Source organism: Podarcis cretensis, assembly GCF_951804945.1.
Source record: "Podarcis cretensis genome assembly, chromosome: 12".
Lineage (NCBI taxonomy): Eukaryota > Metazoa > Chordata > Lepidosauria > Squamata > Lacertidae > Podarcis > Podarcis cretensis.
The window spans coordinates 19,934,348-19,960,358 of NC_137181.1; the positions used below are offsets into that span (position 1 = coordinate 19,934,348).

A 26,011-nucleotide genomic window follows, 5' to 3' on the forward strand; every position below is an offset into this window, starting at 1 on the left:
TGTTACAGTTGCTTGGATCTGCCTCGTGGCTGCACACACAGATCTCCCAGCTTTGCCTTGGAAGGCAAAGAGAGAAAACTCTGAATTATGCACAGTGTGCACTGACTCGGAGCTAAATTGGCTCCCACCTGCTACAAGTCCCAGGGAAGCATTTGGTGTTACTTGCTTATAAATAGCATACACCTCATGCAAGTGCTAAATTAAATTAGACTTAAAATATTCACACAGCCTACACCTGGTTAACTGCTAATGGAACCTAACGGTTGCAACATGAGTAAATGCTCTTTTTTTCCTCCTCCTACTTCATGACTGTTTGTCCCACTCTTGTCAAACATGGTGATTATTTGTTTGTTCTGGTTGTAATATTCAAAGCTGCATTTTTGCTACTGTACTGGCGTAACTGTACTTCCAGCGTAACACCCTCTCGCTTTCTCACCCAGTTGAACTTAAAACTTTCTGTACAGGGACATAATCACATGAAGGAACTAACATCTGACCAGTACGACCGATTCATAGGGGTGCAGCAGCTCATTTGCCTATTTCTTTGGGCATTTAAAGCCTACAAGAGCTCCCAGAATGGCACGCAACATGATAGAAAGAGATATATACAGCAAAAATCAAGCAACAGAAATTCAAAAAAACCCAAACAAAACAAAAAACCCCAACAACCTGAGAATGAAAAACCAGAACAACACTTTTTTTTCCAGATGTAACGCTCGAGCGGATCACTGCCAGGAAGTGGTATCTGTCAATGTAATCACACCAGGTCAGACTTCCTACTCTCATAAAGATGCATACAGGGTGATATTCTGTGTAGGGTGTTTTTGTTTTTTAAGCACTTAGGATATTGCCTTATACTGAATCTGAGCTTATGTTGTCTTGGGGCAACTCTGCACGGTTTGCAAACCTAACTGGCTATTTCTGGAAATTGCTGGAGTCCAAGTCACAGGGTCTACTGATCACCCCATCTACATGCTAAGTGACATTCTCAAAAGGTTAGAGAGACAGGATTCTACCTTGCAGAAGCATGTTGTTTTTCAGCAAGACTTGTTCTTCTACACCAGGGGTAGGCAACCTAAGGCCCGGGGGCAGGATGCGGCCCAATCGCCTTTTCAATCTGGCCCATGAATGGTCCAGGAATCAGCGTGTTTTTATATAAGTATAATGTGTGCTTTTATTTAGAATGCATCTCTGGGTTATTTGTGGGGCATAGGAATTAGTTCATTTTTTTTTTCAAAATATAGTCCGGCCCACCACATGGTCTGAGGGACGGTGGAACAGCCCACGGCTGAAAAGTGTTGCTGACTCCTGTTCTAAACACTTGGTAAGTATGTAGTTTATAACTTTTTAACTTCAAGACTGGAGTATTGCAGTGCACTCTATGTGGTGAGTTTGGAAATTGCACTTAGCGCAGAATGCTGACTATTAGCAGGCACCTTTGCTATATTGTTTTAGGTGCCTACTAATATATACTTTAGCTATAGCTGTAGATATTAGCAACCCTATCTGGGCATATAATTTAGTTATGTATAATTTTTTCTAAATTTTGCTGATTTTATCTGTATATTATTGATAATTATTTTACTGTTTTATGTACACTGCTTAGAGTTTTTGACTGCAGTTTATAAAATTTCTTAAATAAATCTTTTTTCCAAATTACCTTTTCTTTTCTCTTTCTCTTTTTGTGTTTGTTTAGATTCGTTTATTTTATCTTATTATATTATGAAAAAGCTTTAATGAAATCACATTATTCTTAGTAATAAATTTCTTACATCTGCTTGTCAGCATCTTGGACCTTTCCTGATCTGAGAAATATGTAAATATTATGGAAGTTTGAATAAATCAAGCTTTCTGGAGAGAAATGGCACCCTTGACTTTCAGCTTCCTTTTTCATAGTCCCCTTATTTTTTATCTTTATAATTTTCCTCTTTTGAAGCCAATGTGACTGTTTTGTACCCCCTTATTCACTTATGTATATACTGCATTTTGGAGCGGTATGATTCACCAAAACCAGGTCCTGGAACTCTCTAGGGATTAAGTATAGCAACTAGCATGGATTCTCTTGACCAGACTCATATCACACCACTTTTGAAGGATCTGCACTGATTAATGATTCATTCTTAAGCCCAATTCAAATTGCTTATGCTAACACAGAGGTCGGCAAAGTTTATCTTGCCTGGGCTGGATCGGTCCCACAGAGATCCCTCCGTGGGCTGGATTGTGTGTGCGCGCACAATTTTTGGCATCTGTGTCTGCGCAGATGTGATTCCCAGCATCTGCACGTGCACAGATGCGATTTCTGGCACTGCGGAAGCAAGTCCCTGCGTTGCATTGCGCTGGTTTAGCGCGGTGCGCGAGCGGGCACCTCAGTTCGGGGGCGGCTAGTGGGCTGGTCAAACGACCTCCACGGGCTGCTTCCGACCCATGGGCCTTAGGTTGGTGACCCCTGTGCTAACATAAAAGGTAAAGGTAAAGGACCCCTGACAGTAAAGTCCGGTCACGAACGACTCTGGGGTTGTGGCGCTCATCTCGTTTACTGGCCGAGGGAGCCGACATTTGTCCGCAGACAGTTTTTCTGAGTCATGTGGCCAGCATGACTAAGCCGCTTCTGGTGAAACCAGAACAGCGTACGGAAACACCGTTTACCTTCCCGCTGGAATGGTACCTATTTATATACTTGCACTTTGACATGCTTTCGAACTGCTAGGTTGGCAGGAGCTGGGACTGAGCAATGGGAGCTCACCCCGTCGCAGGGATTTGAACCACCAACCTTCTGATCAGCAAGCCCTAGGCTCAGTGGTTTAGACCACAGCACCACCTGCCACCCTGTTCTAACATATAAAGCCCTAAATGTATTGGGACCAAAATATCCAAAGGTACTATTCATCTGCAGGGCAGGCCCTTATTGTGGTCCCAACACGGGGTGAAGTTTGACGAGTGGTGGCATGTGAAAGAACCTTCTATGCAGCAGCACCTTGCCACTGGGAGGAGCCATCGCCAATCCTGCTAACTTTTCATTGGTTGGTGAGTAAGGTAAAGGTAAAGGTACCCCTGCCCGTACGGGCCAGTCTTGACAGACTCTGGGGTTGTGCGCCCATCTCACTTAAGAGGCCAGGGGCCAGCGCTGTCCGGAGACATTTCCGGGTCACGTGGCCAGCGTGACATCGCTGCTCTGGCGAGCCAGAGCCGCACACGGAAACGCCGTTTACCTTCCCGCTGGTAAGCGGTCCCTATTTATCTACTTGCACCAGGAGGTGCTTTCGAACTGCTAGGTTGGCAGGCGCTGGGACCGAGCAGCGGGAGCGCACCCCGCCGCAGGGATTCGAACCGCCGACCTTTCAATCGGCAAGCCCTAGGCGCTGAGGCTTTAACCCACAGCGCCACCTGCGTCTTTACTATGCTATGCAGTTTTGCAGAGACAATACTACTGCCTAAGAAAATATAAGTAACAGAAGCAGAGAAATCTCAGGTGCCTTCAGCTCAACTGGAGTTGTGTACAGAAGGTTTACAGTTTTCCAAATATATATTCACCTGGAATATAGCCATCAAATTTGGGGAAGCTTGCAGTTAAGGAGTTCTGGGAAGGTAAGCAGGAAGGGAAACAATATTTGTTTAGAGTTACCATAATTATTGCATTGTTGTTCTACACACAAACACACACACACGGATACAGCATATACTAACACATCACTACATATTAATATTCCTGTGGTTGCAGATCTCCCACAGAAACAACTAAGTTTGAATGATCCTTCAGGTGCCAAACAACATGGATACTAACAGCCGATGTCTAGTGCTTAGGGCTTTGGAGATAAGCTTTTATGACGTTAACATGTAAATATTCCAAAATCTGGATTTATAATATAACTCACTTGCTGAATATGCATACCTGAAACATCTCAGCTATACCTGTCAATGCTAATTAGAAAAAAAAGGTCTAAGGGGCTTATATCTAAGCCTACTTAATACGCAGAAAACTATTCAACTGTTATCACTTGAGCTGGGTACCTGAAGAATGTTTAACTTGTTGGTGAATTACTTAAAACTGCAGATTAATAACCAAGTCTGTCCTACTTTTCTGCAGACATGTGATGATCTGTGTAAACAGGCTTTCAAGCTACACTTGAATTAGGGTCTATTCAGAAGACCACCTAAGTGGGTATTAGCTGCTAGAAAAGAGTAGATCTATCGGCTGGCTGTACGAATTTAATGCCAGGCATTGTTTATGTAAACCATTGTGAACAGCGTTTTTCAGCAATTTGTGTCAGTCCTCCAGAATCTGAATCTTCTGTATCATAGCAGGTACACAGAGCAGGTTCAACATAAACTGGGAACCCAATCTGCAGGTTCTACAGTTCCTTCGCAATGATTGCTGTGTTGTGTGAATGGACTCTTAAGAGTGAGTTCCCAGTGAACTTTGGAGGTGCCACATAAATGTCTGAGGGAGGCAGATGAAGGCCATCTCAGAGCCAGCTCCAGCTGGATGTTCCTCTCCTCACAGACTCACACCCTGGGCAAATTTCCACCAGCTCTCTTCTGGGAATGATTCTAGGAGAGAAACAAGGGAAGCTGGCGGGAAAAATCATGGCCTTCTCTAGCTCAACGGTCTCTTCCCTGCCCTCTCGGCACTTTCTACCACCATGTGCTCTATAGAAAGGATTCTGATGAATTGTGATAGTTTAATATTACTACTGTGATTTCATTAAGGTTTTTTTTATGTTTCTTATAAGGCACCTTGGAAAGATTAGTGTCCTGAAAGAGTGGATATAAATAATTGCAATAAATAGGAGGAATGTTATCGATGCTGCTGCTAGGCAGTTTCATTTTGCCTCCCATATCCATTTGTGAGTTCTAGGAAAAAAAGAACCCATTCAAACGGTGAGCAGCACAAGGTGGGTAGGAAGAAGGGAGGTTTGAAGATGACGCCAACCCAGCTTAAAATGAACTCCCACCTAGCCTCCCTACTGAATTCAAATAGTGCAGAAAAAACCCTAACCAAGTTCCTAAAATAGACTATATTTAATAAACAAACCAAACCGGTTCTTGAAGTCAGCTTAACATTACTTCAGCAAGTTTGAAATAGTATCCCAACAATCACAGATACGGCATTTCAAAGTTTGAAGTGTCCAGCTTGACAGCTTCCCAAAGACTGGACATGTAAAAGTGAATAGAACCGGTGCTTTTTTCTGGGGGGATGCAGCGGTACTCATACCCCTAAACATTTTGTGAATCTAACGGGAGAAGAAATTAAATTTTTAAAAAAGTTTTAGTTTCTTCTCTCGCATGGTGAATTGTCATTTTCATTGAATAGCATGGTGAATCGTCAGTTCTGTTGCTACCCCTGATGGCGGCCTAATTTCCTGTCACGGTGTTTTCCGAGTCTCAGATGGAAGCGAGTGTTTAATTTGTGAAGCAGTGTGGATGTGTGGTGTTTTACTAATGAAAGTTTGGCCTCACTGAGGGGCACTATTTCAATATGAGTAATGCATGTTCTTTGTACTTTTGTCCATTTACTGTATTTATTTTTCCTGATTTGAAGTATAAAATGGTGATTTTCTTGAGTCAAAATGAGAGTACCCCTTAACATTTTTTTTTAGAAAAAAAGCACTGAATATAACACAAAAATACTGAGTGTTGCATATTTCCCTAAAGCTCAGTATGGAGAGAATCCAGAAGTAATGCTAATGTTCAAAAATTGGGGGCCAGCCCAACTGATTCCCAGTCTTTTAGTTTCTGTTTTCTGTGTTTATATTCCTGGCCAATAGGGATCCAAAATGGCAGCAGAGTTCAGTTGGTTCCTTCTTTTGTTTCCCAGTGCAAAGATTTTCAAAGTGACCTTATGAGAACATATGGGAACAGAGGCCACAATCACACAAACCATTATTTCAGTTTTCACAAATGCACTTTAAAATGGCAGGACCCTTTGAACTAGCAGGACACCGAGGAAGGGGAACGGGATCCTGGCGAGGGGTGTAGCCAGGACTGGTATAGACTGAGACAAGCTGAAGATGGGGAAGGGGAGGTTGGGAATTTAGGAGGTACTCACCAGACATCAGAGGACGTTGCAGGGGCAGCTGACAGTTCAGAGGAGCCAGGAAAGGGGGACACCTCACCAGAACCGGAGGTGACCCCATCTTCACAGGCACAGCCGGCTCTGATGCACCAGGAACAGCAGGAAGCACACTCCAGGAGACTAACTCAGGCAAGGGAAAAAAGCCTAGCTCACTACTGGAGTAGGTGGAGATCATGGGCCCTGTTAGTTCTGGGATTAAACTCGGGGCAGGTGAGAATCACATGCTTCATTAAGAGGAGAGACACAGCTACTCAGCTGGAGCAAACTCAGGTGCAGCAATCAAGATTGGGAAGGATGAAAAGGAAGCAAGGCAACAATTCTACGTCTACTCAGCTTTCTGTTGATGAACTATGGCTTGGCTGCTTTGCCCTTGGGACTGTGTCCCTTACCTGCTGGCACACCAAAGTTCAGGATACCTTGTTGCCTGAGTAGAAGAAGAAGAAGAAGAGTTTGGATTTGATATCCCGCCTTTCACTCCCCTTCAGGAGTCTCAAAGCGGCTAACAATCTCCTTTCCCTTCCTCCCCCACAACAAACACTCTGTGAGGTGAGTGGGGCTGAGAGACTTCAGAGAAGTGTGACTGGCCCAAGGTCACCCAGCAGCTGCATGTGGAGGAGCAGGGACGCGAACCCGGTTCCCCAGATTACGTGACTACCGCTCTTAACCACTACACCACACTGGCTCTCACTGGCTCTTGTTTGCAAGAACACTGCAGGGTTAGAGACTGCATTTCATTTTCTCCACATGCTGCTGTCCTTCATTGAGAGTGTGGCTATTGCACTACAGCAGCCTGGCTGGGTCTGATGGGAGTTGTAACCCAAAACATCTGGAGGCCCTCAGGTGTGGAGAAGAATAACCAATAACACCAGGGCATCTCTATACATAAAGTGGTTTACAAACAATTTCCTCTTCTCAGGGAACTCTGGGAAATGTAGTTTTTAAGATGAATTCAGGGGGACTAGGAATCTCAGCATTCCCACTAAACGACATTTCCTAGGATTCTTTGGGGAAAGCCATGCCTGTAAGCTCGTATAAAACCAACAGAAGGCTGGACATAAGTCTCCTGAGAATAAAAAAGCACCGTGTATTATTCCTTTTCTTTTAAATTTCCCATTGTTGCTGCAAAAGTGGTGTGAGTGCAGGTGTGCATTTGAGTGAGTGAAGCACCTGGCTGGCCACAATGCTCAGCCTGACCACCATAACCACTGTGGCCTCTAAACACATTCCCCTCCCGAGTGTTATATCCTTAATAGACAATTCTACATTACAAGGAGGCAATGCATTTAAATAAAATCTGCACCTGCTAGTTCAGAAACATAGGTGCAAAAGTAGACATTTAAAAAGAAACTGAGTGCATCCCATCACAGCGGAGAAGCCTGTGGCCGGGTGACTCGTGTGCCTGCTCAGTCTGCTGTCCAGATTCACACATTCATGGGCCTCTCCTGCTATCCCTTCTTAGGGTTGTCTGTCTTGGAACCAGGCTTGACCTTCAGATAGAGGACAGTCCTACAAAAGGTTTACTCCAAAGGCCTGTTGCCAAGGCGATGGGGGTAGCCGAGCAGCAGTGCTGAAGCCTTATGGCCTGGGCCCCATTCACAATGGGTCGTAGAAAAGGCCATGCAAGCGGCTTCGGCCTATAAAACGCTTTTGGAAGCAGAACTGCTCCTGGCTCTCCTCTTGCCGTAGTGCTGCTCTGCCCTCCCGCAGTCTGAGATTTAAAAGCCCAATCTGGCCCAGTGTATAGAACCACCGAATGGGGGAAGGGCCCCTGGGGATAGATAAATAATGGACTCCAAACTCCCCTCAGGCCCCTTTTATCTACTATTCAGTTTGCTGAGAGGAGGTGCTGAAAAGAGCCTGTTCATATTCAGATGTCTGCTTTTGTCTTGATGTTCTAATTTAGGGTGGGCCCAGTTAAACACTTGAACGCCCTCACAGGCCCCTGCATTGCCCAGAATGAGATGCGCTCACATTCAAGGAGAAAATGTTTATTTTATTTTATTTATTTTTTAAAAAGCAAAACAAAACAGAAACCCTAAACTTCAGCACAGACCTAGCAGCTCACAGTGTTTACGTATGATCAAATATTAGGCTGACTTAAAATGATTCTCCTCCTACAAGACAGTAACACCTGAAATTCTCCCCTCCCCTTTTTTATTTTGGTAAAAGGGCAAGGATCAGGAAGTTTTGCACAGCTATGGGAAACAAAAGTGTATCAATTCAGATAATTTCTACACAGGGGTATAGTTCAACTGAGAGCATTATTTAACATGCCACATGTATCTACTGTAAAAAAAAGGCTTTCAAAAAAATCTAGACTACATTCTAATGTTTTAAAACCTAGAGTTGGACTCTTGTCTCTCTGCTTCTTGTATTTTAGTGGCAGATCTTCTGAAAATTATAAGAATCAATATGATCCTAAACAAATTCTGTTCAGTTTCTCCAGGCTGTTGTGCATCATCATGGCATGAAAATGCAGGCATGTCTGAAGAACATGGAGCCTGGTGCTGCAGAGTCACCTTCATAGGCAAACGGATCATACAGCGAAAGTGGAACGCCACCAGGTCTCCTGCTGTGGATTAAGGAGTGAAAGAGCTCCTATATCTCACAGCTCATGAATGAACAGGACACAGGGAAAGAGGAGGGGGGGAATTCAAAATATCTGATGGAATTTCTTAGAATTCTACGCAGTCTGAATAGCAGAAAAAGGTTTCTTTCCTCGTGCTACCCACCCATCATCAACAGAATGTTTTCTTTTTATTTCCTTGCCTCCTTGCTTTCTGTTTCTCCTTCAAGCAGAAGAGTTTCTCTTTCAAGTCCCCAAAATATTAAATTCCTGCACCACAGTAACTCAGAGCATGACCAGCCCTGCTCTGTGAAACAGAATCCAAGTTGAGAAATGGCTGGCACCTACTATACATAGATGGAACAAGCAATATATGTTGCTGAATATTGTATGTAATTCCAGAGTGAGTGACTGTATTCATACTTAAGCCTTATTTGGCTACTCTAAACAGGGGTAATTGGACTAATCCATTACACTATAAATTAAAATGTGTATCAGCTGGTAAAGAACAACTTCCTCTTTTCCATTGGCCTAATCCCAAATCCGACCATCTATTATAGTCAGTGCCATTCAATTTTATCTGAACAGATTTACACAGCACACAGCTGGCAATCATATAACACCTGCAATTTTTTGTGCAATTTTTTAATGTATCCTTGTTCATTGAGTTTACCCCAAAACTGAAAAGGGTTAGCTGTTCTCCTTGTTTCTTAAACTAACTGGTTCAAGAAGAGATACATAACACAGAGCAGTGTAATATGGATATTATAATGCCAATTGCTAAAGTTGGCAACATTTGTCGTTAGATGCCGCGTAGTCACTAGATAATACTGAGAAAATGACCAATCCATTCTGATAGTTACCGAAAACAGAGTGATGGGAGAAAAACAATAATATTGCAAGCAGTTGCATCCTCTGGCTGTGGGACATTGTAATGGACCTACCTAAGGACCTAGAGACAGCCAATGAAAAGATACATGAATTCTCCTAACAGATTTTTCAAATGCTTAAAAGATCTTTACTCCAGCGTCAAAAGTGGATAGAGCCAGTGCCAAAAATAGATGGTACAACCCCTTTCCCCACATTTTTGCCTACATGAAAGTAGGCCATGGGCTGCATGAAATTAAGCTGAGGTTGCTCACTCCTGATTTGATTTAGCAGGGTTTTTCCCACAAGAATGCAGACATGCCCATCAGTTTCCTACAATACTTCTTGAAGAATCACAGTGGATATTGTTTAGTGTCTGTTTAATAGATTAAAGATCCTAACAGATAAAAAGTCAGGAGGGAAAAGCAAGGGTTGCAACAGCAACAACAAAACCATATTCTTGGATTCTTCAGCAGGCTGGCGGGGTGGGGGGTGGGGAGGCATTTTAATTACATCTCTAGCAAACGGCACAGCTTTCATGAAGTTTCCAAGCTGCTCTGCAGTTTGTTCTGGTGACAAGCAAATGTCTGAGCAGACATATGGTGAGGTGAAGAATCAGTCTGTGTGGGTTGAAGATAACACTGCCAACTCACCTTCTGCCACTGCTGGGCAATTAAGGCAATTCAGCATCTCAGTGTGTTTTTCCTGGATGTTTACAAGTGAAAAAGAAAGAAAATACTTGCAAAGCCTGAGTGTGCTTTGATTGGTATTGTGGTGCTTCTGCACCTGAAAACTGTGCAGTAAAATGGTCTTGGGAAGCTGCAGACATTAATTAATCCTGTGATTTCGAAAATGACTAGGCAAGGCCATTCCCCACAGTCCTTTTGCATGATGAAATAGTAATCTGAGAAACATAGGAAATATACTAGGCCAGACTTTTTGACCACGTAGCTCAGGGTTAGAAAAACTTTTTCAGCCCACAGGCCACATTCCTTGCCTGGCAATCTTCTGAGGGCCACACGCCAAACTTTGTCAAGTGAATTAAAATTACTGTGGAAAGTATAGGGCAGCTCTGCTATTCAGGTATTTAGGACTATCTTAGATTATGTGATCTTTGAAGTCTCTCGATCAAGATGTGGCTGGCTTTCCTTTAATATCTAAGACAGGGGTCAGCAAACCTTTTCAGCAGGGGGCTGGTCCACTGTCCCTCAGACCTTGGGGGCGGGGGACTATATTTTGAAAAAAAATATGAACGAATTCCTATGCCCCACAAATAACCCAAAGATGCGTTTTAAATAAAAGTAAACATTCTACTCATGTAAAAACTGCTGATTCCTGGCCCTTCCGCGGGCCGGATTTAGAAGGCGATTGGGCCTGATTTGGCCCCCGGGCCTTAGTTTACCTACCCATGATCTAAGATATCCACTATACAGTAGAATTACTATTTTGTTTGTTCTTGTTTTACACTCCAATTTGATCTCTCAATTGCACAGTGTTTGGAGATCCTTAACTGCTTTCCTAGGGGAGATTGTCATCAAAGCAGGCGAGAGCAAGGGAGAGAGAAAAAGGGTAAAGAAAAATAAAACACCCGTGATAGATTAACTTTGGCGTTTAGGGCAAGTTTATCACCTTAGGGCATGAATCAAAGAGTAAAAATAATATTTTACCAACGGTAAATCTCTTTGGAAGCGAATTAAGATGGCTGCTGTGAAGAAATGCATTCAAGCTCTTTTAGCAATTACAGCAACATCAGGAGCAGCTACTGCAGGGACCGTTCGGGGCACACAATATCCCCTTCCCCAAGGTTCTTCATTCATAGTAACTGGAATGGAGAGATAATATTTGCCCCGCAGACATGACACAGTGAGTCAGTTTTACAGGGCATCGCCGCTTGTCCCTTTGCAACTGTGGGTTGAGGAAGCTGCTCCCCAGTGCCTTCCACCACTCTCCCACAGCTGGAACAATAACAGCCTATGCCTGTCTGGCTAGCCTGGATTATAATCCGGCAGCAGCCGTGGAGGATCTCAGGTGGAGCTTTACATCATCTTCTAATGTAAACAGCATTGTATGAGAGCCTGACAGTCCCCCAGGATTTCCACTGAGCAGTGATTGATGCGAAAAGGGATGGAATTGCCATGATTCGGCATCAGTCACAGTTCTCTCTTGGCTCTAAAGCTGACCCTGTTAGCACAGTCTGACTTGGATCATTTGTCTCAGAAGTACCGAGGGATTTTAAAACAGCTGTGGATTCAACCATTTCAAACGGGAACATACTTCTGGTTTGTGGTAAGAATAAACATACATCATATGCTCTTCAGAGCCCAGGGGCTCCTCGTTCTTGGCTTGCTTTCCGGCTCTCTCACTCTCTTTCTCTGCTTCTGATGCACTTTCTCTCTGCTATTCTCCCCCCCTCCCCCCCCGGCTTGTTTCCACTGCTTTCAACTTACGCCCACCTTTGTCCTCGCACATCTTCCCTCCCCAAATTAATATACTTCCCTTTCCATCTCTTCTGATATAAGTGAGCAGGTGGGTGGGAGAAGTGTGTGCAAAGTCGAGAAACAATTGTGCATTTGGCTGTTTTGTACATCTAAGGCAGGTGGTGCGTCTTTGGGGTTCTGCTTTTTTGTTTTGGTTTTTCAGCATCTTAAACTAGTTTCCACTTTGAACAGCATCCAGGCAGCGCAGCAATGAAAGAGATGCAGTAAAGTGCAATAAAGATGAAGCCTGTCAGTCCTGCTGCATTTCTAGTACGGCTGGCTTCTCAGAAGTGTAAGCTTTCAGCGATGAAGAAGAGGGCCTCTCTGGTGCTGCTGCTCTGATTATGGGATTCCCTTCCCGCAAAGGCTCACCTGGTGCCTATCTTAAGAGCCTTTTGAAACCAGGTGAAGTCCTTTTTAAAAAAATTGCCATTGGGACCGATTTCTGGGTTTTACATGCTGTTATGGTGCTTGAACTCATTTTTAGGGATGAAATTGAATGCGGTTTATAAAGTTTTGATTCAGTGTTCTGAAAATGTTCTGTGACTGGGAACCCTAAACACACAGGGTTCCCAATTTATTTATTATTTATTTATCATTACAATTTTGTCCAGCTTCTCTGAGGCTCTCAAAGTGACGCACATACTCCACCCCCACTCAATTTTATCCTCACAACAACCCTGTGAGGTTGGTTTTTTAATGTTTAATGTTTTATTATGCTTTTTATAAATGTTGGAAGCTGCCCAGAGTGGCTGAGTCAGATGAGTGGGGCACAAATAAATTATTATTATTATTATTATTATTATTATTATTATTAGTTAGGCTGAGAAACTGTGACTGGCTCAAGGTCACACAGTGAGCTTCATGGCAGTGTGGGGATTTGAACCCTGGTTTCCCAGATCCTAGCCTGACACTCTGGTCACTACAGCATTACTTGCTCTTTGCAGGGGAGACTGAGTTCGGTCCTTTCAGACCTTCCCTCCTAATGTGGAAAGACTGTGAATGGAGGAGACTGTCACATGTGACCTGCACCCTCCCTCCATGGACAGAACCTGGATAGCATTACCTGTGCCTTTTCTGTCAGAAATGGGACATACATTCACCCCAAAGGGCTTTTGATGTATAACATATTTTAGCTTGACAACTGCTAGATTTTAATGTGTAACATCTTTTAACTTCACCACCACTGGCTTCCATGGTGCTGATTACAGTATAACAAAATGTGACATTTGTATATGGCAACATCATACTGTTTTATCCTTTTGCTATAAGCTGCCCGGGATGCGGGTGGCACTGTGGTCTAAACCACAGTGCCTAAACCACCAAGCCTCTTGGGCTTGCTGATCAGAAGGTTGGCAGTTTGAATCCCCGCGATGGAGTGAGCTCCCATTGCTCGGTCCCAGCTCCTGCCAACCTAGCAGTTCGAAAGCACGCCAAACAGTGCAAGTAGATAAATAGGTACCGTTCTGGTGGGAAGGTAAATGGCATTTCTGTGCGCTGCTCTGGTTTCAGTGTTCCATTGCTCCAGAAGCGGCTTAGTCATGCTGGCCACATGACCCAGAAAAACTGTCTGTGGGCAAACGCCAGCTCCCTCAGCCTGTAAAACGAAATGACCACCGCAACCCCAGAGTTGTCTGCAACTGGACTTAACGGTCAGGGGTCCTTTACCTTTACCTTTTTTTATATATAAGCTGCCCAGGCTACAGTAGTAGAAAAGCAGTATATTCATTTATATTATAAATCAGCTTCCCATAGGTCAGCACTACCACGGTTTACTGGGAATGTGATGTGATAAACTATGACTAGGCCTCGAATGGAGCCGCTGCAGTAGTGTGTGTGGTTAGGCTCACCTGCTCAGGTCACCTGGAGGGGCAAGCGCCATAGTATGGTGACTCTTACTTTCTCCTGCACAAAGGGGTCAGGTTCGTGTGGATTAAACTGTAGTGGGCCTAAGGCATGTAGGGTTGGGGCTGTCAAAATATTTCACACGCTTCAGTTTCGGCAGAGGTTTCTTGGGAGCCAGTATGCAGGTTTCTGCCTGGACCTCTACAGGTGTGTATTAGTATGCCTGATTCGCACAGGTCTCTTCCAATTCAGATAATCTCAGGATGCCCTGCTCCACTGAGATAAAGTTACCTGCTTCCATCCGCTTTCCCAACTATTTTTCCATCTTCCGTCTCTTTATTTCCTCTGCAGCAACTCCATCCCAAGAGACATCTGCTATGAGGAGCGATAAACTGAGAAACGGAATAATTACCACAGCTTGCGCTGTCTCAAACAACCTTTGGTGCTCACATTTAAATTGCTGGCACGGAAAGCCAAGAATATAACAGGGTAAAACAAGTTCCCAACCACATCTGCCCCAAAGCGAATGTTTCTTTGCCACATGAAGGAAACTGAAGCTTTTATTTACAGACGTCCTCCAGCTGGTGTTAAATGAAGCCAATCTGGTTCCCAGGATATGATTCTACTGTGTTAAATGATGGGAACATTACTGTGCCTTTCTCCCCCATAGAGGACTCCGTGGCCTATCAGAGAATTGCAAGTTGGGAAGGACTGACTTGGAATCCCATTTTTCAACGCAAAGTGGCTACTTCCCACCCACCCCTCTGAAGTTAGCCCCGGAGGCTGTGTGGGATGATCTGTGGGCTTCTGATCAGAGGGAAAGAATGGCAGCAGTTTTATTCCAAAACGCAGCTGTGGATTAATATCACAAAGAAGAGTTTAGCCGGGCTTTTTTTCTTTTCTTTTCACAGTTCATTCACATAATGAATGTGAATGTCAAGACACCTTCATCTGAAGTCTGAGCGCTTTGGAACAAAGCAAAACAAAACAAATTTAGTGGAGGTGTCAAGTTTCAGGAACGCAGGAGCGGAGGTGGCGAAAAGCTCCACACAGGCTCAGCAATTGCTTTCTCTTCCATCATCCTGCCTGGATAAAATATGACCACACTCCTGTCTTCTGCTCCACCCACTCCCAAAGGAAGAGACGGTTGAGAATGTCTACAGCTTTGGCGAGTGAAAGGGCTGCAGCTTCTATGAGACAAGCTGTATTTTTTTTTGGGGGGGGGGGAGAAAGAACACCTTTTAGAAACTAACTTGGAGTAAATTTGAGGTTAGGAAATTCTCTGAGCCCTTCCGTAGTAGCCCTTATTAATATAAGCTTGTACTATTAGCACAAGGCTAAGCATCCGATTTTCATCCATTTCCCCTTTGTGTTGCAGCATCTTTGCTATATGCCCTACAAAGAATCCCCCAAGCCACAAGAACACCTCTTGTTAAGGGCATGAGAGGTTGCAGTGGGTAGGATGCCTTGCCAGAAATCAGATATGCACCTTGCACAAGCAGAAATGTAAAACCCTAGTGCAAAACCAGTGTAGACGTCGCTGAGACAGGAGTGTGAACATGCTGGGAATGTGGAAGGCATTGAGGCATTGATCCTGATGGTGGTAAATTGCCCACTTCTCCATTGTCTCTTGAGACAGTCAGATCTCAATAACAGGAGCGCACAACCATTCGTGGTCAAAACCGATACCCCCCCTTTATTTTAAGTGTTCGAAGCACTAATGAATTATTACAACTAGAATGTTCACCCTCATGTTGCAGACGGCACTAAGAAATGGTGACTCATCTAAGGCAACAGGGAGTTTTCGGCAGAGGTAAGATGTGAAACAGGAAGCTCCGAACATAGGTGGTATCCTTAGGACACAATTAGACAAGATAGCAGGAGAAAGCTTTCCTTTCCTGAATGTTTTAAAGAATCTAAATGCACCCACAGAGTAGAACTGCGCCACTGTGGAAGAGGAGGTGTTAAACAGCCCCCTTCCAGTTTCCTAGAAGCAGTCTTCGCTGCATAGGTGTTGGGGGTTAATTATATTATCTGAAAGGAAGAAAGTGCAATCAACTCAAGGAGCCGCCAGGGGAGATTTTTTTTTTTTTTTGGGGGGGGAGATAGCTCCAAAATGCTGTCCTCCCAAGGGGCCTCTGGAGCCATCCCGTAAGGCCACCAAAACTTTAATGGGCCTCCTACTTTTGTTACTGCTGGAGGGACTGTTAGCACTTCCAGTGTCACTGCAGGTAACATTTGCACAGACAAGTAGTTCAATTTCACACCTGCCCTCCATTCTCTTTATTATTGGCTATGATCTGGTGTACCTGAGACATTCTGCAAACAACCACAAAGGAGATCAAAAGAGTTGATGGTATCTGTGCTGATGAAGCACACGGCGCAGGGCACTTCTAGCAGCCCGGGAGCCATTGCAAGGCAATGCTTTCCTGCCCTGCTCAGAAAAATTATAGTTACATCGTGAGCTCAAAGTAACATTGGAGGAGTGTATAAATGCTAAAATGATGTTGGATATGAAATAATATGGCATCAGTGGTACAGTGTTAAAAAATATGCAAAAAATGTAATAGAAAAAGGGTGAAAAAATAAGGTTATATTATGTCAAAGTAAATAATATGTTAAAGGTGTTCAATTATAAGGAGGAAAGATTGGAGACATAATAGAAGTGATTACAATAATTAGAAATGAGTTTTGAAGAAGGGTAAGGATTTTCTGTATCTGATTGGACAAAGAGGAACAGAAAAAAGGGAGGCGTGAGGAGGTCAAGAAAGCAGGTTCTGTAAACATGAGTCTGAAAATTGGATTTTTTGTTTTTATTCGGTGTATTGTTCTTGGTGTATGCCTTTTTTTGTATTTGGAAAAACAAATAAACATATTTAAAAAAACAAAAACAAAGTAACATTGGAGGAACCGCACTGTAGCTCCTTCCCAAACCACTGTCTCTTCTTCAGGAGCAAAGGTAGCATGGAGGTTTGCAGGGGAGGAATAAAACACATTAAAATGCCTCTGAAGTCAACAAATAATTACTCAATTAAACAAATATGAAAAACCTAAGTGGCCATCCTCAACCCCAAATTCAATCCGATCAAGTTTTGGTTCTGGAACGAGATGGAAGGGAATGGAAGTACAGGCCAGAGCCTGGGTGCCACAGCTGACAAAGTCCTATCTCTGGTCTCCACACACTTTTCTTCTGAAGAGGGTGGGGAGGGTACATGGAGCAGGGCCCCCAGTTATGACTGCAGAATATGGGACAGGTTCTTTGGGCAGAAGTGGTCCTTCAATTAGTTTGATGGGAGAAGATAGGTCTCCACAAAGGAAGTTCGCCTGGTGCGTAACGGTGTATAATGAAGGCGCCAGGAGAACTTCCCTGGGGAGAGCATTCCGCAGATGGGGAGCCACTGCAGAGAAGGCCCCTTCTCATGTTGCCACCCTCCGGGCCTCTCGAGGAGGAGGCACATAAAGAAAGGCCTCAGAAGATGATGGGTACAGGTAGGTTCATATGGAAAGAGGCGGTCCTTGAGGTATTGTGGCCCTGAGACATTTAAGGCTTTATAGGTCAAAACCAGCACTTTGAATTAGGCCCAGAAACTAATTGGTAGCCAGTGCAGTCAGACCAGGATTGGTGTAATATGTTCAAACTGTCTTCCAGTGAGCAACCTGGCACTAGCTGAAGTTTCTGAACCTTCTTCAGAGGCAGCCCTAACCATTTACCTGGCAGTAGCCTGACCTGTAAGAGATGGTTTATCTTACTGGTCAGCTCTGTCAGCATATTTCAACAGATTACTACATAAATTTGAGAGCCTTCATTCTGCATCTGGGCAGGTCATTGCATTGGAAAGGGAGTAAACGGGGACGAAACACCAAGCGGGAAGATGCCTTGGAGGCTGAAAAGAAAAAAAATCACAAAGGTTTCGAAAACCACATCTTTCGAAGATCATTGATAGAGGTGTGGGAGAGGTACAAAAATTTGTTGGAACCTAGACTTCCCCACTGGATTTCACCATTAGAAGTGATGAGCGTGAAAAAAATCAATATGAGGGGGAGGTGGATAATATATGGAGAATTGGTAATAAGAGAGGGGGGAAATGGAAAATGAAAACTTATGAAGAGGTGAAAGAATTTGTTCATGACTGGTTACATTACTATCAGATTAATTAAATGTTTAAAAAAGATTGTAGAATGTGTGGGTATGAAGGTAAAGAATCAAAATTTCAAGCGGAGGTATTGAATAATGAATATAAAAATCTGTCTAAAATGTAGCTGGAGTGTCATACAAAAGATGAAGAGGTAAAATCAGTAATGATACATTGGGCAAGAGATTTTGGTTATAATATACAATATGACGATTGGATGAAATTATGGAATGAAAGGCTAAAATTTACGGCATGTACTGCGTTGAAAGAAAATGTAATGAAAATGGTTTACAGATGGTATATAACGCCAGTTAAACTGGCTAAAATGTACAAAACATGCAATAAGTGTTGGAAATGTAAAGAAAAAGAAGGTACTTTCTATCATATGTGGTGGGAGTGTAAAAGGATGAAAGGCTTCTGGGAAATGATATATAATGAACTGAAAAAGATGTTGAAATATACGTTTGTTAAAAAACCCAGAGGCCTTCCTATTAGGAATGGTAGGAAACGAAATCAATAAGAGAGACTGTAAACTGTTTCAATACACAGTGACTGCTGCAAGGATACTTCTGGCCCAAAGATGGAAACAGGAAGAAATTCCAACAGTGGAAGAATGGAGAAGGAAATTGACTGAATATGCAGAACTGGATAAATTGACTGGGAAAATTCGATATCAGAAAGACCAAAAGTTTATCGAGGACTGGGGGAGATTTACAGAATATCTGAAAAACATATGTGAGGTACAGACAATGCTTGTTGGTTTTGAAGAGACTCTGTGAGATAGTAAGAAATAGTGCAAAAAAGAGAGTAAGAGGAAAAGGAGTTCTAAAAGGCAATATTATATTTAGAAATGCGTCAATAAATAGAAATTTTACGAAAGATTGACAGAGAAACTGAGGGAAGTCAAAAACTAAAGAATGAGTGATAAATTATGTGTTGATTGTATAAAATTGTTTGGAAAATGAATAAAAATTATTTTTTTAAAAAAAGATATGCCCAAGGCCCCCAGGTGCTCTGCAGCAGGTCCTCCTGCAGTATGTTCCTAGCAGGGAGAAACAGGTGGCTGGGGAAGTTTGTTTTTTTTAAAAAAATAATTTTTATTAACCGGCCAATCAAATCAAATTAAATCACATCACATAAATTCCGAATTACAAAGCCGAATTTTAAATTTTGTTGGGGGGACCCATATTTCAAGATCCGAAGGGGGATTCTGATCATCTTCTTGCTACTGCGTTAATGTCCAAATCAGTCCAAATCAATCCAAACAGAGTTCATAATTCTATCCAGTCTTATCTTGCTGTTTCCACATCACATCTTGTTCATATATTTTCTCTTTTTTCTTTATGATCTCTTCTGATAGTCTCCTTAAGCCGATAAACACCAATAATAATCCTGTGTGAATTTTTCCGTTCTTCCAATCCTCAAATCGAGATGGTTTCCATATATCATCGCCTTCATTGATAACATCGCTCTTTCCATCATTAATCTCGCAAAACTGTCACTCTTAAGTCCCACTGAGGAGTTTCACCCACAATATAAAAACAGCTCTATTTCTCCTCTCAGACTTAAGTCCTCTGATAGAACTTCCCAATATGGCGACGGCATTTTTAACTGCGTCATTCCAAAGCTCTTATACATTCCACGCTCTTCTTAAAACATGCTTTGGTTCGAAAGTTTATCTCCACACAGCCGTAAATCCACAGCTTAAGTCCTTAAAATGACATTTCTGACTCATGAGGGGAGGGGATTCTTGTTTAATCACATAAGGAAAGAAAGGAAAGTTTTTTTTCCCCTCCCCCACCAGTCATTTGCCATACCGAGTCTTGGCGTATCTTCTCATGATTTCTCTTGTTCCTCCGACTCGTCTTATTTTATCAGAGATCTCTTCTGTTAGCAGTCTTTACTCCCCCTTCTTCCTTGAGATATGTGCATTCCTTCATCCAAATTGTTTCTTCTGAAGTTCTTGCAGCTAGTGGCGCAGATCAGGGACGGCGTCGAGGAGCACCGGAATCCCACAGGAGGGCTTTGTGCCTAGTGCCCCCATCCCCACAAATTCGGGGGTGGTATAGGGCACAGCAGGCAAGGCAGTCCCCCCCACCATCCGGGGGGGGGGTAGGGAGGCTAATTACTCCCACCATAGTCTCCAAATTACCTTGTGTGGGTCGGAGAGATGTTATTGTCAGCCATCTTCCGATGCGCCCCCTAGTGGCCCCCCTGGTGGCTGGGGAAGTTTGACTGCCTTCATTTCGTCATGTCAGCCTGTGGCCAAAGTTGCAGGGAGAACAAACCCTAATAATAAGTTGGTACCTGTAGGAGCCAGGCCTGTTGCCTTTATAAAATAATCTTATTCTTTCATCACAAATTGTTTTATAGGGTTCTGCTAGTTTTTGTTTATTATTTTAACAATGGTAAATACAAGGTGAATGGGGAAACAGGGAATAAATATGTTAAATAAACAGTGCAGCAGGGGAACCCCAAATTTAGAATTGTGCTACCTGGCAAATCAGCTTAGCTATTCCAGTTATTACAGAAGATATCAACAAGCCATGGGTTCATTTAGAATCTGAACAGATAGAGGGGCTTCCCTTTCATGCTCTGAGAATAAATTCAGAAATAACCCACATATAGCTGGTCATTTTCCCCAGTGTTTCTGTGTTGACAGCGGTGGATTTGGCACTTTCTAATTTCAGTGGCGCCCTGTGTGACACTAAAATTTGGCGCCCCCTGTTCTCATGCTCTGTTCTACAGCAAAACACCTCTCCCCACCCCCAAACTGATATGGAAATGTGGAGAACTGAGAGTTGGAAAGATGAGGAACTGAAATGGCCAGATTCACCCGTCCCTAACTCCTGTTTCAGTCAAAGTGAGCACGTGCCCACATATTGCCTAAGGCAGCAAGTCGGGAAACTTTCTGCCTTCAAGGAACCCTTTTTGTACTGACTTGTCTGCTAATGGATCCCTGCATGTTGAAGATGATTTGGGAGCATCTTCCAAGGCAGTCCCTCAGTTCTCATGGGAGTCTGGCCACTTGGGGCCCAACTCACTTCCAATTGCGTGGTCTAGAAATGCACCCGAGGGCACCTCCTGTGGCGCTGTGCATGGGCAAAGGAAGACCACCAGTGCTGAGCAAACTGGCAGAGAGGGTGTCTGCCTTGCCGCACTGCGCTTTAACCCCCGCCCAGGAGCATGCCCAGTCGGCGGTGATTGGCTAGCTAAGCCCACTCCCAGAGGGCAGCCCTGCCCAGAGCTAACGGCATGGCCAAGCGCCAGCAGGCAGGCAGCTAGTCTCTGGCCCCCCAGCCAGATCACCGTGGGGCCCTGGTCATGCCCTGGTCAGGCCACAAAGATGCCCACCTTTGAAACAGAACGTATGTGGAGACAAACAGTCACAGTCACATCAGGCAGCAGATTCCCAAAGAGCAACATGGGCAACACTCCCCCAACCAAGACTGCAACCCAGTTTCTAGTTAGAAACCCCTCCCTCTCCGTCTTTGACAATTCTCGCAGCCAAGCTGTCCTAAATCTGAACACCAACTCTCGTTTCCGGATACCGGAATACCGGATTGCATATCAGTTCTGTAAACACGTGTCTGTGTAGGAAGGGTGGGTCATGTTTGAAACATAGCATTTCAGTTCTACATTTCTGTACCACTTTTCATGCTGATCTCTCACTGCACAACAAGCCCAACCAAATGGGAAGGCCAAACCGTCTAGTTACCTCCATCAGCTGAACTTGGACTGCCCCATCCCACCTAGACAGGAGTGGGTGCTGTTCTCTAAAGAACTGTCAGTTTGCAATCTCTAATAGCATTATTGCCGCCTGCTGTGGATCACTGGGGAGTCTTCAGTGACACAAACACAGAGATTATGCAGCAGGGTAGGGTGGATCATGTCCAATATCTGCAGCACAGCTGCTGATAGTGGCTCTTTCAAACCAGCTCTTATATTGTTGTTGTTGGCTGTGTCCCAAGAGCAAGCAATGCAAAATCCCAGTCGCTTAAAGCCCCCCCCCCCACCGCTGTCGGTTCACCATGATGTATGGCTTCAATGTGTTCTGTAACCTGCACATTGCTTTGTAGAGAAATATAATTAATTGTGAGCCACTGCTCCACATATGGGTGTGTGGGGGAAAGAAACGTGTTTGATTTGTTTATTCAAAACATTAACGTTTTTTAATTCCCTTTTTGCTTTCAGGCCGAAAGGGCAATGGGGGTTAAGCAAAGCACCCCTGGTTCCTGGAACTTCAAAAAAGAAAAACATGGAGTTGGGGGAGAGAGAGAGAGAGAGAGAGAGAGAGAGAGAGAGAGAGGAAAAGAAACCTTGCTCTTCTGGAAAGATCTAAGATCAGTCACATTATTTGAGCCAAGTATATCCAAGTCCCAGATCGCACTGACACGAAATCTTCCGTTGGGGAGGATCTTGGCTATGTGCACATCTTGGAGCGGGACACAAAATGCCCTCTGTGGCCTTGATCCTGCTCTGTGTTCTAAGTGACTATTTCATTATTTAAAACAAGGTGCAGGTTTAATTTGACCCTGAGAGCAAGCAAGAAGGTTTCTATTTGAAGTTTCCTTTTGTTACCAAGGGCACTGAAAGGTTCTTGACGTCACCTGTATTGCAGATATTAATATTGCGCAGCTTGAAGCAAAAGGGTGATTAAAAAATGGACTCCCCTTGGAACATAAATTAGCCAGACCCTCAAGCAGCAAATTGGGATGGGCCGCCCCTGGGGCAAATAAAAGATCAGCCAGAGCAGGGGGGTGGTAGAAATAGAGGTTGCCAGAGGAGCAGTGGGACACTGGCCAGGGTAGTACTCTCCCACACAAAAAGCATCTCACCTGGGCCCCCAACAGACCTTGTGGTGCCTCTGCACTAAAGCCTAGTGATAACAATGATGTGGAAAGCTCTTGCCTGGGCAGTATTACTGAATGGTTCTCCATTCCAAGAGAATTCCCTGAGCCTAGAAAACTAGGAGTTAGGGAGAAGGTTTCTAGCCTTCCTCCTAGCATCTAGTCTTCTATACAAAGGTTGTGTGTGTGTGTGTGTGTGTGTGTGTGTGTTGTGTAGGAACGTTTATTCATGTGAGCTTCCACCTGAAGTGACATGGGCTTACCACCCATACTAGGTATAAATTAGCACCTGAGATGGTTATGAAGCACTTCAGTGATGGTTTGACTGTACCCTCATTCAATACACACTGACAAAAAAAGCCAAACATATCTGGAAAATACAGTGGTTGCATGAATCATTGTATGTGAAGACAATGTGGGATTTCTGTGGGATCCAAATATTATGGAACAGTTTCAGAAGATGTCAACATCCTTCGCTCAAATGGAGCCAAGCAGGTTCTGCTACAAATCCCTGACACAAATTCAAAAGGCATGACCCTAATCTGTTTCCCTCGCCAACTGTTTCTGCTGGAAGACTTCCAACTGAAAAAACACGCATATAAGGACCACTCAAGGACAGGAAGCCATGTTAGAATTTTATTCCACTTTTGACATCATGGTCAGGGAGTGGACTGGAGGTTAACAAGCTTCAAGTGATCTACTAATTCCCCTGTATGTATTGCTTACTTGGCTGCTCATAACTTCTGCCAATTAAATGAATGTCTTGGTACCAGTCCCAGTTCTCAAAGAACGTGTTGCTCGCTCAGAAGACTGTCAACAATTCCTGAGATTACTTTATCCCCTCTGATATAAATTCATCTTTATTCACAATGGGCTGGATCCAGTGCTTGTTTCTGTTCCTCCAATAGAAGGAGTCCTCCTCCTCTGACTGAATGACTCTTTCCACTGGAGGAAGGGAATATTTGGATCTCAGCATTATCTAGCAGAGCACAACAGGGCTCTCTGGTCTCATATGTTGTTGGACTCCAACTCCCATCATCCCCTGACAGCTTAGCCGATGGCAAGGGATGATGAGAGTTGTAGTTCAACAAAATCTGTGGCCCCACAATGGAAGAACACTGGACTGGCAGTAGCAAAGTCTCAGGAAGAGACCTCTTGTTTCCTTGAGCAAGACCATTGGCGCCAATAGGAGTCTTCCCTCCTCCACCTTAATACTAATTCCTGCACAGGGTAGGGATATTTCCCCAGATCACAGCTGGGAAGTGAAGATTTCAGCTACCGCTCCCCACATGATGCAGGGCTGGTCACAATCATGCTACCTGGGTCTGGTATTCAAATTCAAAGTAGTGCCCTACAAAAGTTGCTGGACTGCCACTCCCATTATCCCTGTAAGGCACACATTCACTACCCCGCCCTAAATGATGCTCAATCAAGGTGAGGCAGTGAGCTAGGTGGGATATTTTTTGATGCTATGCTCGTTGGATGTTTCAGCCTGGTCTGGAGAGACTCAGATTCCTATTCATTAATGAACAAACGGCCCTTGTGAGCCACTGACTCCCATGTTTCTCTCCCCGCTCCCATATCACCTGTCATGTGAAATTAGGTAAATTTACTTTGTATTATGTGGATGAGTGATTTCTGTACTGGAGTTGGAAGTGAGCACAAGCTACTCCTACAGAGTTGCTAGTAGATGATGTTGTGCATCAAATCTGAGAATATACTAATATCGCCTCACACAGCGACTCCATATTAAAGACAGGTTAAACTTTTCCAAATTCACTATTATTTTATTTGTATGTGAAAGCAAAAGTCTCTAATTAGCAAAATACGGACAAAATCAGTATCTATTTTGTCCCTGGGGTATTCAGACTGTTGCTGAAGTTAACAAAAAACGGCCACTTGAAAATACATAACTTTTATCTCTTTCTCTCAGATGTGCATGTCTGTTTGTGGGTCCCACAGAACCCACAGCTGCTCAGTGCAGTGGAGAAATATTCACATTTGGGCATTTTAAAAAATAAATTTTAATCCCACAAAGCAATTAAGGAAAGGCAGTTTATGTGCAATAGTACAATAGGCATAACAAGCAAAATACACCAACATACAGCAGTGGCATTTCAACAATTGCATTCCATTTAAAACATATCATTAGACATACTAATAGGGCAGTTAAGAATATCCAGTAGCAATGGGACCAACATTATACCCACATTTGTTGTTGTTTAGTCGTTTAGTCGTGTCTGACTCTTCGTGACTCCATCGACCAGAGCACGCCAGGCACTCCTGTCTTCCACTGCCTCCCGCAACTTGGCCAAACTCATGTTAGTAGCAAGTCATTTAGCAGTTCATATTAGCAGACCTAAGAATAAGGTAGCTCACCCATATCAAAGCAGCAGCAAAAGAGAAATTTCACAGTATTGTAAAATCTGGTTAGCCTATTTTTGTTCATGGGTGTATTTCACCAAAGTTACAGTTATGCTAATAGCTTCTAGCAACTGGGGCAAAGCCTCTGCTGTCCTGGTGCAAAGGAGCCATCTTATAAAGCAAAACTGCACTGGATGTGTGTTCTGGAGAGATGGTACAACACAGCAGACACTTCACTCAGGTCGCATCTGCACTATGCATTTAAAGCAGTACTATCCCACTTTGAAGAGTCGTGGCTTCCTCACCTAACCTTGGTAACTATAGTTTGTTAAGACTGCTGAAAGTTGTTAGGAACAGACCCTCCAAGCACTGGCAGAGGATGGGTGGTGCAGTGGGTGTGGTCTGCCCTGGGTGTCATCGCTAGGGGGTGTGACATCACCGCCCTGCCCTCCTGGGACGCTCGCAGCGGGCGGCACCCCCTGGGGTGCTCGCCCTGCCCCTTGTGGCAGCTAGCTCCTCCCCTGCGGGCATCTAGCCCCGCCCCTGGGTGCACAGCATGTGTGCCACTTCAGGTGCCAGAGCAGCTAGCTCCACTTCTGCCTCCAAGTGTTCCTATTTTCCAGGGACAGCCCCAGATTTACAGAGGCTGCCCCAGTTTCTGATTTGATCTCATAACATCCCACTTTTCCTTAGGTCTTAGGATATTCCTATTTTCATTGGAGAAATGTTGAAGGGTATGGAGTTATCCACACCAGAGACATTGGAAGGCAGCTCTGTATAGGAAAGTTTTTAATTTTTTAATGTTTTATTATGTTTTTATATATGTTGTAAGTTGC

General features: G+C 43.9%; 2 long non-coding RNA genes across 4 annotated transcripts in view; one reads left to right on the forward strand and one right to left on the reverse strand.

Moving 5' to 3' along the window:
* Positions 1 to 7,519, reverse strand: part of LOC307199364 — a 49,988-nt gene extending 42,469 nt beyond the window's left edge. For 2 of the 3 annotated variants that reach the window (XR_013831929.1, XR_013831930.1), the window contains exon 1: positions 6,047 to 6,498. This is a non-coding gene — a long non-coding RNA (uncharacterized lncRNA). Of the gene's footprint in view, positions 1 to 6,046; positions 6,499 to 7,373 lie in introns of those variants that run through there. The other variant, XR_013831928.1, reaches the window with a different exon arrangement.
* A 90-nt stretch (positions 7,520 to 7,609) lies between these two features.
* LOC307199353 lies at positions 7,610 to 16,307 on the forward strand. Its single transcript, XR_013831917.1, has 3 exons — positions 7,610 to 8,314; positions 12,176 to 12,388; positions 14,180 to 16,307. It is a non-coding gene; the product is annotated as an uncharacterized lncRNA (long non-coding RNA).
* The last annotated feature ends 9,704 nt before the right edge of the window (positions 16,308 to 26,011 follow it).